This window comes from Eubalaena glacialis, chromosome 5 (assembly GCF_028564815.1).
Source record: "Eubalaena glacialis isolate mEubGla1 chromosome 5, mEubGla1.1.hap2.+ XY, whole genome shotgun sequence".
NCBI lineage: Eukaryota > Metazoa > Chordata > Mammalia > Artiodactyla > Balaenidae > Eubalaena > Eubalaena glacialis.
The window spans coordinates 152,299,903-152,314,011 of record NC_083720.1 but is presented as its reverse complement, the minus strand read 5'-3'; the positions used below and the strand labels follow the sequence as shown (position 1 = coordinate 152,314,011).

Here is a 14,109-nt window from a genome sequence, read left to right as displayed (position 1 = left end):
TTCTAGATTCCACATGTATGTGTTAATATATGATATTTGTTTTTCTCTTTCTGAGGTACTTCACTTGCACAGGACTCTTTCTGAGCTCTGTATTCTGTGCCATTGATCTTTTTGTTGATCACCTTAGTATCATCACCTGCTATCACAACTACTGTGACTTCATATTTAGTCTTGACAGCTGGTGGGGCAAATTTTCCAAAACTTCTCAATAAATTGTGTTAGCTGTTCTTGACCCTTATCTACTTGATATAAATTTTAGGATCAACTTCTCAGATTCCACAAAATGTTTCAGTTTATGTTTGTAAGTGTATGAAATTTATAGATAAATTAGGGATAACTGGTATTTTTATGAAATTTCACATGTGAGGATATATTTTTCCATTTCAACAATCTCTATTTTCTGAGCTTAAGTAATACCCTGAATTTTTTAATAGAGATTTTAAAGGTGTCCTATTAGTTTTCTCCCTTCGTATCTTATAGTTTGCAACCTGACAAAATATCAAAGTTCATATGAGGAAAAAGCCAGTATTGGGACACAGATTTCCTGACTCCATGCCAATCTCCTTTCTAGAACACAAGACTTTTAACCACGTTTTAAGCCTCCAGGGAAGGTATCATTAAATACTGAGAAGCAGGTAAAGATGATGTGGAGGACATTTTAATTCAAGTAGTATAGAACTGAAGTCATTGATAACATCAGAAAAATAAAAAGTGCTTTCCTTTGGACTATGTGTGCACTGGCCTCCAAGAGACCAAAGGGAAAAAACTTGTGGAGCATTTGTTTACTCTGTGACTCTGTTATGTGCTTTAACTTACCAGCGATGTCTATTCAAAAACTTGAAAAAAAAAAAAAAAGGATGGCAGTTCATGGACTGCCAGTATCATTCTTTATTAAGCTAGTCTGTAGTTCTGAGAGATATTTCTATATGTAATTTAGGCATAGATGTCTCTTCAGAAAGACAGAATAAACTTTTGTGTTATCGATTCAGTGGCTCATTCAATAAACACTGACTCAGTGTGGTGGTCCAGGCACTGTACCAGGTCCTTGGATGCAAAGATGAATACGACCCAGTCTCCATCCTCAAGGAACTTATAGGGAGACAAAACATGCAAGTCTGCAGTTCAGAGTTACTGAGGCTATGGCAGGCATACGTACAGGGCACAGTGGGCATTACTGGGAAAGGATGATCACTTCTGCTCTGGATTTCTTGAGCAGTTGTGAATGGATTTATTTCTCAGAGAGATAGTGGTGGGTGAAATGGAAAAGAGAGGGAAGAATTCTGTAGGCAAACGATGCAACATAAACTTGGAAGCATGATGTGGTCTGGAATGGTCAAGAAAATAGAAGTAGTTTCTAGAATATCGAATACAAGATGAGATGGTTTTGGGGAGAATAAAGGTGAAAAGACCAGCCAGATCATGGATGCTTTGTATGTTACTGTATTTTGTTCTAGGCATGTGGATACCATAGGGAGTAGAGAGAAACTGAAGGAGAGAACTGAGGTCAGAGAAAGCTCACCCTGACTAAAATTATGAGCTGTGTCAGGAAGTGCAGAAGTTGGAGACATGGAAACCAGACAACTGCAATACTGCAAGTAAGAGGTAATGTAGGACTAAAATAAAGCAATAGGAGCAGAAATAGAGCAAAATGAATGGATTGGAGAGTCATTAGGGTGGTGGAATCAATAGGACTCAGGAATGAGTTTGTATGGAGGGATGTTTGTTTGTATGGAGGGATGAAAGGTAGGGGCTCAGGGACAGCTCTAAATCTGAGAAAATTCTTATTTTGTTTGGGAAAGTGAGTGAATTGTAGCTATTGTAGCTCTTGTCACACAATATTATTGCTTATCCATACAGGTAGATTTGCATTTATGTGATCAGTGTAAGTTCCTTACTTATCAAGTGAAATATAAGTTGAGAGTAGGTCTTGTCTTGAGATGTTTTTGTTAATATATTATGGGATTAGGAGGTTGGGATTAATATTACACGCTACTATATATAAAATAGCTAATCAACAAGGACCTACTGTATAGCACAGGGAACTCTACTCAATACTCTGTAATAACCTATATGGGAAAAGAATATGAAAAAGAATAGATATACGTATATGTATAACTGAATCACTTTGCTGTACACCTGAAACTAACACAACATTGTAAATCTACTCCAATATAAAATAAATATTAAAAATATATATATATATATTATGGTAGATTAAATTTTAGAATTTCCACTTCAGAACGTTTTCTTAGAACATCTATGAGTGACAATGAAGTACTACAGCAATTAGTTTGTAGCTGTTATGATCTAAGGCATAGATCAATATCAAGAGCTTGATGTCATACCTCCATAGACTGACTCTCCTTAAAATTTGTATTTAACTTTGTAATCTAGATATACAGTACTCATCTTGAGTTCTGGGGATTTTCAGGTCTGTAATGAACCACTGAACTGCTTCCAAATTGCCTGGAGCAACATGTAATCGTTTTTATGTTTTATTTCCTATCAAAAAATTCAATGGGCGGTAAGAAAAGACTTTTATGTTTACTTGTCAAGCTGAGAAAAATTAGTGCTTTAGAGTTACAAGTCAACTGAAATCTTAGGAACAATTTCTTGCAAGCACATCTAATGAAAAAGAAGCGATATTTCATATAAATAACCAAGGTGACACAAACAGTAAGCTGCTATGAAAAAAAATCTCAAATATTAAGCTGTAAAAAAACTTTTGCTAATTGTTTTAATATGCCATTAGGTATTTGTAAATAATTACATATGGATTAAAATTAGGAAAATAACTCTGAAAAATTAAGATTTAAAGTGTGTCTTTATGTTGAAACATTGATTTAATTCTCTATTCATTGTTTCTAAATATATGAGTATTATTTCTACTATTTAGAGAAGAGGTTACTATAAATGGTGAGAGGTTACTATAAATGGTAATATTTCTCTATTTAACAACAAATTACTTCAATTAATTTGCTAAGGGAGATTAAGGAAGTACATTTTGAATTTCTTATTTAAATGCATTTTCATCAATGATATAGTCAGATTATTTAGTTCTACGTGTTTTTGTTCTGAGTTTTTATTTTCTGTGGTTATTGAGAAGATTTTAATGTTTAAATATCTTTCAAAATATTTGTGCTATTTAATTTGGGAAGTTTTGAAGGGGTTATATTTTCTTATAATAGGTCTAAACCAAAGGCCCTTCATAAATTATGGGTAGACAGTCACTTGTCTAGTAAAAGTGGTAGATTTTGATTTGTTAATTTTTTAGTATTCAATTTGTATAGCTTTTGAGGAAGGAGGACCCGTGACATTTTTTATCTTCATGGAGTATAATAGTACTAGGGTTACTTCATGACTCACTGTTATGTTTTCATTGGGCTCAGTCTTAAATTCGTCATACAATTGAAGCACAATTTGTAAGGATAATAGTTAGAACGTAGTGAACCTTCTGAATAATTTACTTAAAAAATAGAGTGGACTAAAGGCTTTTCCCCTAACATCACTAGGATGTATGAGTTATAGATAACATTTTCAGGATTGTATGTTACCAAGAGGCTATGTTTGTATACTGGAGAGGAACAAAAAGGTTAAGAAAGCTGATCCATTGGAACCACTGGAAATTATTTTTTTTTTTACTTTTATAAAATGTAGATATTTTTACCAAATATATTAATTAGGTACTTCCTCACATTTCATTTATTATTAGAACATTTATTGGTATCAGCTAAAAGGAGTTGGACTAAACAAAATTTGAATCTTGGCACAAGATTTTGATTATATTGGTGAAAAAACAACAATAAAAGGAAGGCCTTTAGAATAGCCCCAGGAATCTAGGGCTCCTCTAAGACATGGGCTTTTAAAGCTCTGCTGTCAGGATGTGTTGATCTTTTATATTCTTTTAAAATCCACAATGTGCTTTTAGCAATGAGTTTTGAAATATTTTCTTCTTTATTGCAAACCTCTGAATTTTTATTGCTCCTGCTTTCCAATCTGCTACAAAGAGTTTACAATACAAACTCTTTGCTGATTGCTTTGTACCAGAAATAAACCCATATGTTATGAGGCTATTAATGTGTTTTTGTCAATATTCCGCCAAAGCATCACACTTTCTCTCTGCTAGTGTAATTTTCAAGTCTTTTTGCTGTGATGTTAACTAAATTGTTTCTAACTCTAAGCCTTAAATATTTTCATGTTTTGGATATATCATTCAGTGAAATAGAAAGCTCTCGTTTTAAAATTTGGGTTTTGCATGCTATTTGATATTGTACCGATGTCTATCAAAACATGTAATCTGGGATATAGTCCTTCCTTTTGTGTTCTCACTTTCCAACTTCTCTTGCATTATTCTACTTACTTTACATGTTAAAATATCTGTTCTTAGAAGTTTCATATCAAACATGTATTGTGTATATATATTACATTTATATTTGTACACACACTATATAGAATATATACATATCTTTAAAAAATATATATATATAGTATATGCCTGTATATAAAGCATATGTTTCACTGTGAAATGACCTTTTTTTCCCTTTCAGGACGAAAATGTAGTTTCCTATGTGGGTGCACTAAAGCAGCTTTCAGCAGATTTTCAGACCCCTGGGCTGATGGAAAAATAACAAAATATATTAGTAGGGGAAGAGGAAAGGTATTTTTTACTCTCTGCTTGAAAAGTGACAGAATAAAAGAATCCTTGAGCAATGTGTCAAATAGATCTTTTTTCCCCTTGTGGAAGAAAAGAGTCTGAAGCTAAAAAGAGGAAGCAGCCCTTGAGAGTCTTACTTGCAAACTGTGCCAGCCTACCTAAGCTTTTTGTTCATTCTTAACATATTGAACGTCTGGAAATATCTAAGAATATTGAGGTGGAGAACAGCAGTGCAATCTAAGGTGGAATATCATTCTAATTATCAGTTCTGAAGTGGAACATTAGTATTTTTTTTGAACGCTTAATAAGTGGTTCAAATTTTGAAATACTTCCAGCATTTTTAAAAACTCAAAGAAGATATGCATGTGAAAACTGGATCAATTAGTTGGACACCATGAGTTCTGTCTTACAGGCCCAGAAGCTGTGGCAATGCTCTTATACGTTTGTTTCAAATATTCATCACTTCAGTCATCTGAAGAAATTTGAGCTGGCCATATGTTCTTTCTGACACTCAGTAAGAAATGCATTGTTATAGATGGATGGACTTCTACGAGAATGTTATTCCCTCAATATTCTCTTTCCCTAAATCTCCTAAAAAATTAGAAACACATTTCATTGCATAAAACTTGCGACTCTGGTAATCTAATTCAACATATCCTCAATGTCCTACACAAAGTGAATATTTCTGCTATGATGACAAATTCTGTACATGGTGATGAGTTCTAACAAAGAATGAGAATGTTGAATGGATTCAAATGAATGGAGAATTTATAATGAACTGTAAGTGTTGCAAATTCACATTTATAAAAAATCGATTTACTTTTTATTTATTTTTTTTAATTTAACCTAATGTTTATTTCACACACCTATTTCACTGCAGTGGGAAAAACTTAATCTTAGCCAATTCCAGAATCTTCCACTCAGGATAGATATCTAAATTCTTGAAATAAAATGATAGTGGCTTAACAAAATTCCATGAAATTGGGAGGGTGCTTGCCTGTGCAGAGATCTAGTGAGATGTCAGTTGTCCCATGTGAACCTTGATCTTTGATTCTGAAGCTCACGCTGAGGTGTCCCCGGGGCTCATCTGCCCAGTCCCATTAAGTCTTGGCTTCTTTGCTTCTTCTTCTTGGAGACACAGAATCATTCCACTATCCTCAATGTTTTGTTAGTGACATAGGCCCAGTCTAGCTGAATATATTTTCCAGTCACACCTGCTTATGAGGACTCTTCCCAGGGAAGATGCTCTGGCCTTCTTTGCCCTTGGGTCTCAGACCCTAATTTCCAGTGATCCTGTCTTCCTGGTGAGGCAGGTTTCATGAAGTCTTTATCTGGAAACCATATTCATCTGTGCTGTTATGAATTCCTCCTCTCTATCTCTTTCTCTTCCTGTACCTCCCCATTCCTGCTTCCAGCTCACCTGTAGAGTCTTTTAAAAAATATATGGCCCCCAAATGTTTTGTCTTTGCTTTCACATTCCTCTAAGGAGTTTGTTATTTCAAAAACAAAAATTAGGAAAAAATGAGTACTCCCCCTTTCTCTGACCTCTGCTCCTCACATCCTTCATTTGAGGAAATAAGCAGAAAATAGGCTAATGGGAGGGTGGGGAGTAAATTTGGGAGGATGAGAAATGTAAATTGCACAGATTAATGTTTAGAAATATTACTTTGCTACATGAGCAATGAAACTAAGTATTTGGTAGACTGATGTCATAGGAGGAAAACATCTAGATTACCTGACTGGGAAAGATGGATTATTGAATACATTTATTATCAATAGACTTTATGGATCATGGGTAGAATTAGAAAATACTTTTATGTGATCAGAATCCCTTTTAAGGCAAATCTAAAATTCTTTTTAATACAATAATTACATGCTGCTCATATGGGGTCTCTCATCTGGTCCCATCATAAATTCAAATGAATGAGTAGGGCTATTTTAAAAAGCCAAACTAAAATGTTATCAGAAAAAAATTGGTTCTGCTTAGTTTTTATACCAGCCTATCTTTTTCGACCTTAGTATGATAAAGAAGGTTCTGTGTAACACATTGTATAAGGGTGGTGCAACTCTCCCTGCAGGATACCCTGAAAACCTTGGGAAGAAGAGGTCTGGGCTCCTTTTTTAACGGAAGTCTCTCTAGCAGCAAAAAGCTTCCAGGAGCTCCTCTGGAAACAAACCCCAAAGATAGAACCTTTCAAGATGAACGTTCTCTTCTGTCCTGGGGCTCGCCTTTAAGTGGCCAGGCGCTAGGGGGTGCACGTAAAGAAAAGCAGGGTTTTATTTCTCGGTCCTGCTCTGAGTGAGAGGAACAGACAGAACTCTGATGAAGGCTGAGGCCCTGGTGACATATTTCGTCATTATTAGAGTGCTAAATGGCTTAGAAAACTTGGCTGTGAATTCATTCTGCTATTCGGCTCATGTCACTTTGAAAAATTTTGAGAAGTATGTGTAAAATCAGCCCTGTGTGTTCCAATACATTTTTATACGAGGCGGATCATTGCTTGGAATTAATTATAAAGGTGTGTCCTTTCGGGTAGGGGCCAGCGCTGCCTCTTCCCCTTGGTGGCCGGCAGGGGGCAGCAGACAACAAAGGTAGCCTTACCATGCACAAGTAAATGGAATTTGAGCCAACTAACTCTTAAACAAGTGATGGCATTTGCAAAAGAACTGGCGTAAAGACAGGCCATGAGAAAAAAATGGCAGGAGGAGTGGAGCCCGAAGGGCCTTGAACGCCATGCTAAGGATTTTTAGCTTCATTTGAACAATCACTAGAGGTTTAGAAGCAAATGACATGACTGTGAATTGCGTAAAGTGAGATTTGCATTGTAGAAGAATCATTTTGAAAACAGCCTGAAGGCTTCCCCACTCTGAAGTCAAAAAAGCAAGTGTTTATTTTTTTAATTAGTTAATTAATTAATTAAAATTTTTTATTGGAGTATAGTTGATTTACAAAAAAGCAATTATTTATTCTTTCTAGGTACAGTACTAGGTGCTTTACCTGCTTACCTACTTTAATAATTTTTACTCTAGGAGGAGAAAAATTAAATCGCTTACCCAGGCCAGTCAAAGAGGAAGGGACAACTTTTCCTACAGTACCATGATGTCTCTTGCTCAAGATTGGGGGGGACCAGTTAGAAGGATCCTTCAGTAATCCAAATCAGCATCCATGAGATCCTGAACTAAATACAGATTTTTAAAAGATAGAATTACCTGAACTCCGTGCTTAATTGAGCATAGTAAAGAAATGTCTAAAATTACTCCTAGGGTAGGGAATGGGTGACATGGGCAGGTATCACTGCTAGTGTCTGAGACAAGAACTGTGAATTACGAACACAAATTTGAGTGTGTCCGTGTGTGTGTGTGTGTGTGTGTGTGTTAGGGCAGTGGTCCCCAACATTTTTGGCACCAGGGATCGGTTTCGTGGAAGACAATTTTTCCACGGGCGAGGGGCCGGAATGGTTTCGGGATGATTCAAGCGCATTACATTTATTGTGCACTTTATTTCTATTACTATTACGTTGTAATATATAATGAAATAATTATACCACTCACCATAATGCTGACAGGAGGCGGAGCGGTAATGAGAGCGACGAGGAGCTGCTGCGAATACAGATGAAGCTTTGCTCGCCCGCCCGCCCGCTGCTTACCTACTGCTGCGCAGCCTGGTTCCCAACAGGTACAGGTCTGTGGCCCGGGGGTTGGGGACCCCTGTGTTAGGGGATTATGATTCCAATGGGACGTGTAAGTGCAGGTATCTAGTAGAATGTTGATACAGTGGACCTGGAGAATATTCTGGTCTGGACAGAGAGATTTGTGGTTCATACATACTTAAGTGGTAGTTGGAAAAAACCACCTTGCACGCAGCTGTCCTCACCGTGCAGAGAGAGCAAACATCCGGCGCAAGAACTTTCAAGGCACAGATTCTTTCTCCTGGATAAAAATCGCGCTTGGGTAGCATAGGAGAATACAGCTTTCCAAACTCTATATCCAGGGATTCTGATTAGCCCCCAGCAGAGGAAGGTAACGAAGATGGTAGGAACCAGCAGGGCAGTGTCAGTTCCAGGCGCCAAGGGAGCGTTATCAGCAATGTTGGAAATTTCAGAGACCATTAAACTTTGGGGATGTAGGGTAACTAATTCCCACTGGGTGTTACAGCCTGTTGGTCAGCTTTCTACACTGTGATGCAGACCTATTTCCTTCCAGTGCCACCTGCTTCCCCCCATTCTTCTCATACAAAAAATACTGAAGTGCTTTTTAAAATTTTTTCTTTTACTTTTTTTTGAAATTGAAGTATAGTTGATTTACAGTATCATGTTAGTTTCAGGTGTGCAGCAAAGTGATTCAGTTATGCATATATCTATCTCTATATCTATATATTCTTTTTTCAGATTCTTTTCCCTTATAGGTTATTACAAAATATTGAGCAGAGTTCCCCGTGCTCTACAGTAGGTCCTTGTTGGTTATGTATTTGATACATAGTAGTGTGTATGTTAATCCCAACCTCCTGATTTATCTCTCCTCCACCCTTTCCCCTTGGAGGGCTTTGATTAGGGCTTGCTGCCATCATCCTCTGTTTCTGGACATGAACTTCAACCGAGAAAACAATTCACTTTCAGCAAAAAATCAGTTGGAGTGTTTTCCAAAGTAAATACATACATACATGAGGGTGGACTCACCATTTATATCACCACCATCAAGTTTTGTCTCTGCAATGTAGGGGCACTTAGTCCAGAAATAGACTGCTGCAGGAAGATTAGAAACGGCATACGTTTCAGACATCCTTGTATCCTCACATCAGATGCGCTACTTGAATCCAGGAGGTTACTTCTTACTCAAAATATTTGTTTTGGCTTCAAGTGTGAGGGTGCTGAGTTTTGCTGCATGAAATCATCCTCCAATCCACCTCCCTCTCCTACTTCCCAACACACCTCCAGCCTGTGGAAATCACCCACAGAGATCAGAGCACTGACGTGGTCAGCAAGCAAATAGTAAATGCTATTCGTAAATCTCTAAGTCAAGCCTGAAGCAAACTCACACAGAACACCAGAAAATGAATTTAATTTTAAGTTGAAATAGGGATCAAAAGATATAGCTTGGGATTTGGGGATAATTAAGTGTAGGATTCAGTTAAGAGGTTTCATTTGTCCAGAAAATAGAAGTCAAACAGTCCGAAGACTGACCTATAGATCTTTGCTGTATTTGACATAATAAAATGACAGATCTGGTCATGTATTGCTTTAACAGGCCTTGTACGACTTGACTGAAATGTTTAATTCAGAACATAGGCAAGTCAATTTTAGGTTCAGTAACTGAGATTTTTTTTTGGATGGATTTAAAATTATTTTTGCATAAATTTGTCTTGTAATTCTAATAAGGATTGCCTTTGACTGAAATAATAGAATTGACAAGAACTCTGGGGCTTAGAATTCTTTTCAGATGCTTCTACAACTTTTCCTAATAGAATATAAATGTTGATAAAAGCAGCATATCCAAAAACATCTAGATGTAATTTAAACATTTATTTCTACCATTTATTTTATACTATGTGTAATCACCTGGATGCAGAAAATTGATAGTGGCTGAGAAATTTATTGTATGCAATCTGTTAAAAATATCTTGAAGGATAAAATTTAAAAAACAAAGGAAACGGAAATCTGATCTAGGCTTATGTGAGCGGAGAGAATTCTTGGTTCACAGAGAGGGATGCTTAGTGCCAGCCTTTACTTCCTGATCATCACCTTCCCATGCCTCCTCCTCCAGTTTCTTCTAAATGTTCATTAGGGCACACGTTAATAAATTTTTACTGTCCTTCTTGCCTTTGTACAAGTTTTAATAGTTAAAGCCAGTATCTTCCTCTCTTTCAGTGACTTTACATCTTTTACTACATGTCTACTCTTTGGATAAGTGTATATTGCTGAAATAACCTGTATATAATATTAAAGATCTTTATGTTCCAATTAAGAAGTTTTCCATATCCGCATTATGTTTTTAGTATGTTAAGGAGGAAAAAGAACAAAACAAAACCCAGCAACGTGTAGATCTCTAAGGAGCAGGGAGAGAATAAATAGAATAGCTGTGGCTTACAAAATAGTGCAGTGGCAGCTGCTTTGGACTCATAAATGAGATGTTTGAAAAGGGCATGAATAGGGCAGTAGAAAAAATACTTTGCTTAACAACACACCTGTTTTGCTTCTTGTTATACATTCTTGTGAGATAGGTTTCTTCAATTAGGACTCGTCTTGGTCTTGCCTCTTTCTCTCCCTCACATTGAGCTTTCTAACACAAAGCTAAACACCAACATCAAAGGAATGTTGGATTTTGGAGATGTTTTGTATAAAGTCAGCAAGGAGGACACCTCTGCCAGATGTGTAATTCTTACCCAAAGGGGTGACTGTAACAAAAGGCACACAGTAATTAGACTGATGCAGGCCATTTACCTGTTTTTAAAATTATATACAGTAAAAAATACAAAAGAGTTATGAAGCATAGCTATATAAGCTTTTAAGAACAGGAGGTTTAGGTTTAATTTCTGGATAAAATTTGTTGCTTTTTCCCCTTTACATATATATCATTAGGGTTATGAATTAGATGAAAAAATTAATGTACTAGCTTTGAAAGTAGTTTTATTTTCCTGAAATAGAAAGTTTAATTTCAAGGTTTCTTCCAAATCTGAGACTCTTAGATGTGAAAGCCCCCTCCTTCAGTGTCAACTCAAGTTTGCTTGTTTGTTTTGAGATTTATCTTTTTTTCACATCTAAGGAAGTAGGTAGCTACAGCCTCCCTGAATCTGAGAAACATTGGCTGGCTAGATGGAATCTAGGTGGCAAACCTTACCTAGGAAAGATGAAGCAGGTTTGTGGTCAAATGGGAAGATTTGAAGCAGTGGCCAGAGAGAGAAGACCCCTGTGTCTTAAAATGTCAACGCAGCAGGCATCACTGCAGTGCTGTACTACAAGGACGTCGGAAACCAACCGTGTCAGGAAAGTAAACTTCAGTTTTCAAACTCCAGTGACAATGAGATCCTTTATTTCTCTGTAGGAGAAAAGTTTCTGACAATGCTATTCATAATTAGCTTACTTATTTTCATACGCTTGAGAATAAAACATTATACATCCCTTACACCAAAGGAAGTAAAGAACATTTTTGCACGTTTTTAGTAGGAGTCGCCACGAATCCACAGGTGGAGGGACAGTGTACAAGGTGTATCCAGTTCAAAAGCTAATGTGTATCCTAGGCTTTCAGTGAGTTTTTTTTTTTTCAATTGTTATGTGATAGCTTCATACCTCAGAATTAAATTTCCAGGATACACACAAAGAGAGATTTAAAGCTGCGCTTTCCAGTCTTTGGGGAGCCATATGTCCTCACAGTAGTGTTTCTGTGCCTTAAATAGAGAATTTATCTATAGAACAGGCTTTTCATAGCACTAGGGAATGTATCAGGCACCTCTGGGTCAGACGTGCATACAGGTCTTGCTGCTTGCCCTGAGAAGGTTTTTGGTTTAGTGTGTGAAACAGAGAAATAAATGAGAAATTAAAATATAGAATAAGTGGTACAACAGTGGTAAACATAAGGATCATGGTAGCATATAAAAGGCTGCAAAGATTCCTGGAGAATATGATTACTTGGCTGAAAGATGAATCCACGTGGGCCGGCAAAGAGAGGGAAGGTATTCTAAGTATAAAGAACAGTGTGTAAAAGGCCTGGAGGTAAGAAAGAGTCTGCAGAGCTACAACTAGCTCAGAATGGCAAAAACAAGGAGCAAGGGACTGAGGGGTGAGAGAGCAGACCGAAGAGGAAGCAGGGACCAAACCCAGAAAGAAATCAAAGACATTTCAAATGCAAATGTCCAAACTGAACTCCCATCCTCTCTCCCAAACCCACTATCACAAAGTCTACCACAGCTCACCCCATGGCAAGTCCATCCTTCCATTTACCTACATGTCATCTTTGCCCCTTTCTTCCTCTCACAGTCTACAACCAATGGCTCAGCCTTTGAAATACATCAAGAATCCAACCACTTCTCTCTCTCTTTGTTTAAAAAATTCTTTCTTTTTTTAATTGAAGTATACTTGATTTACAATGCTGGCCCATCTCTACTGTACAGCAAAGTGACTCAGTTTTACACATATATACATTCTTTTTTAATATTCTTTTCCATGATGGTTTATCCCAGGAGATTGGATACAGTTCCCTGTGCTATATGGTAGGTCCTTGTTGTTTATCTATTCTAAATGTAATAGTTTGCATCTGCTAATCCCAAACTCCCAGTCCATCCCTCTCCCTCCCCCCACCCCCTTGTCAACCACAAGTCTGATCAAATACCCCTACAAAACTATAATTCAAAAAGATCCATGCACCCCTATGTTCACAGCAGCACTATTCACAAAAGCCAAAACATGGAAACAACCTAAATGTCCATCCACAGATGAATGGATAAAGAAGATGTGTTCTGTATATACAATGGAATATTACTCAGCCATAAAAAAGAACAAAATAATGCTATCTGCAGCAACATGGATGCAGCTAGAGATTATCATACTAAGTGAAGTAAGTCAGAAAGGGAAAGACAAATACCATATGATATCCCTATATGTGGAATCGAAAATATGGCACAAACGAACCCATCTATGAACCAGAAACAGCCTCACAGACACAGAGCCCAACCACTTCTCTTAACCTCCACGAGCTACAGCCCTAAAGCTTTCCTCCACCATCTCTTGCTTAGACACAGCAAAGGACCCCAGGTTCGTTTTTCTGTCATTTCCTCCTGCTCCCACCTTTCTGATCTTGTGTTGCCTAACTCATTTCAATATTTAATTATTTCTTAGCAGTTTCTGAAAGAAGTTTGTTAAAAACTACCACTATAATTATGGATTTGCCTAGCTTTTTCCTTAGTTCTTTTTTGCTTTATAAGTTTTGAGGACATGTTATGAGGTATATACGTATTTAGAATTGTAATATTTTAGTAGTGCATTACTGTTTATAAAATATCTCTTTATTTCTAGTATGGCTTTTTCATTTAAGTGTACCTCATCTGTTATTATACAGGCTTTCCTTTGGTTCGTGTTTTCATGGTACCAATTTTCCAGTCAGGAAGACAAAAAACCCATTAGATAGTTCAAGCAAGAGATTTAATGAGAGGAATTGGTTACATAGGTTTAGAGAGCTGACGTGCTAAAAGGAATACGGAGGTAACCCAGAGATGATACCTGTAGGAAGCGGCTACTATTCTTAGCCTGGGAAACAAACAAACAAACAAAGCTGAGGTGAAAGGAAGAGCCCTGTAGAGATGCTGCTAAGACCTTGGGGGGAAGTGGTGCCACTCAGGAAAGGAGGAGCACCCAGTGGAACTGTTGGTCAGACCCCAGATCCAGCTCTCCCAGCTCCTTCTGTCTGCTGAGGGTCCTGGTGAGGCCGCTTCTGGGAGAGTCCGTGGAAGCTGGCGGCTTTGGCCT

At 37.2% G+C, this 14,109-nt stretch overlaps 1 long non-coding RNA gene across 1 annotated transcript in view; it reads left to right on the top strand.

Moving 5' to 3' along the window:
• The first annotated feature begins 1,530 nt into the window (after positions 1-1,530).
• LOC133092445 (uncharacterized) overlaps positions 1,531-14,109 on the top strand; it is a 29,045-nt gene continuing 16,466 nt past the window's right edge. Inside the window, exons 1-2 of the long non-coding RNA XR_009701054.1 lie at positions 1,531-1,602; positions 8,221-8,336. This is a non-coding gene — a long non-coding RNA (uncharacterized LOC133092445). The remainder of the gene's footprint in view (positions 1,603-8,220; positions 8,337-14,109) is intronic.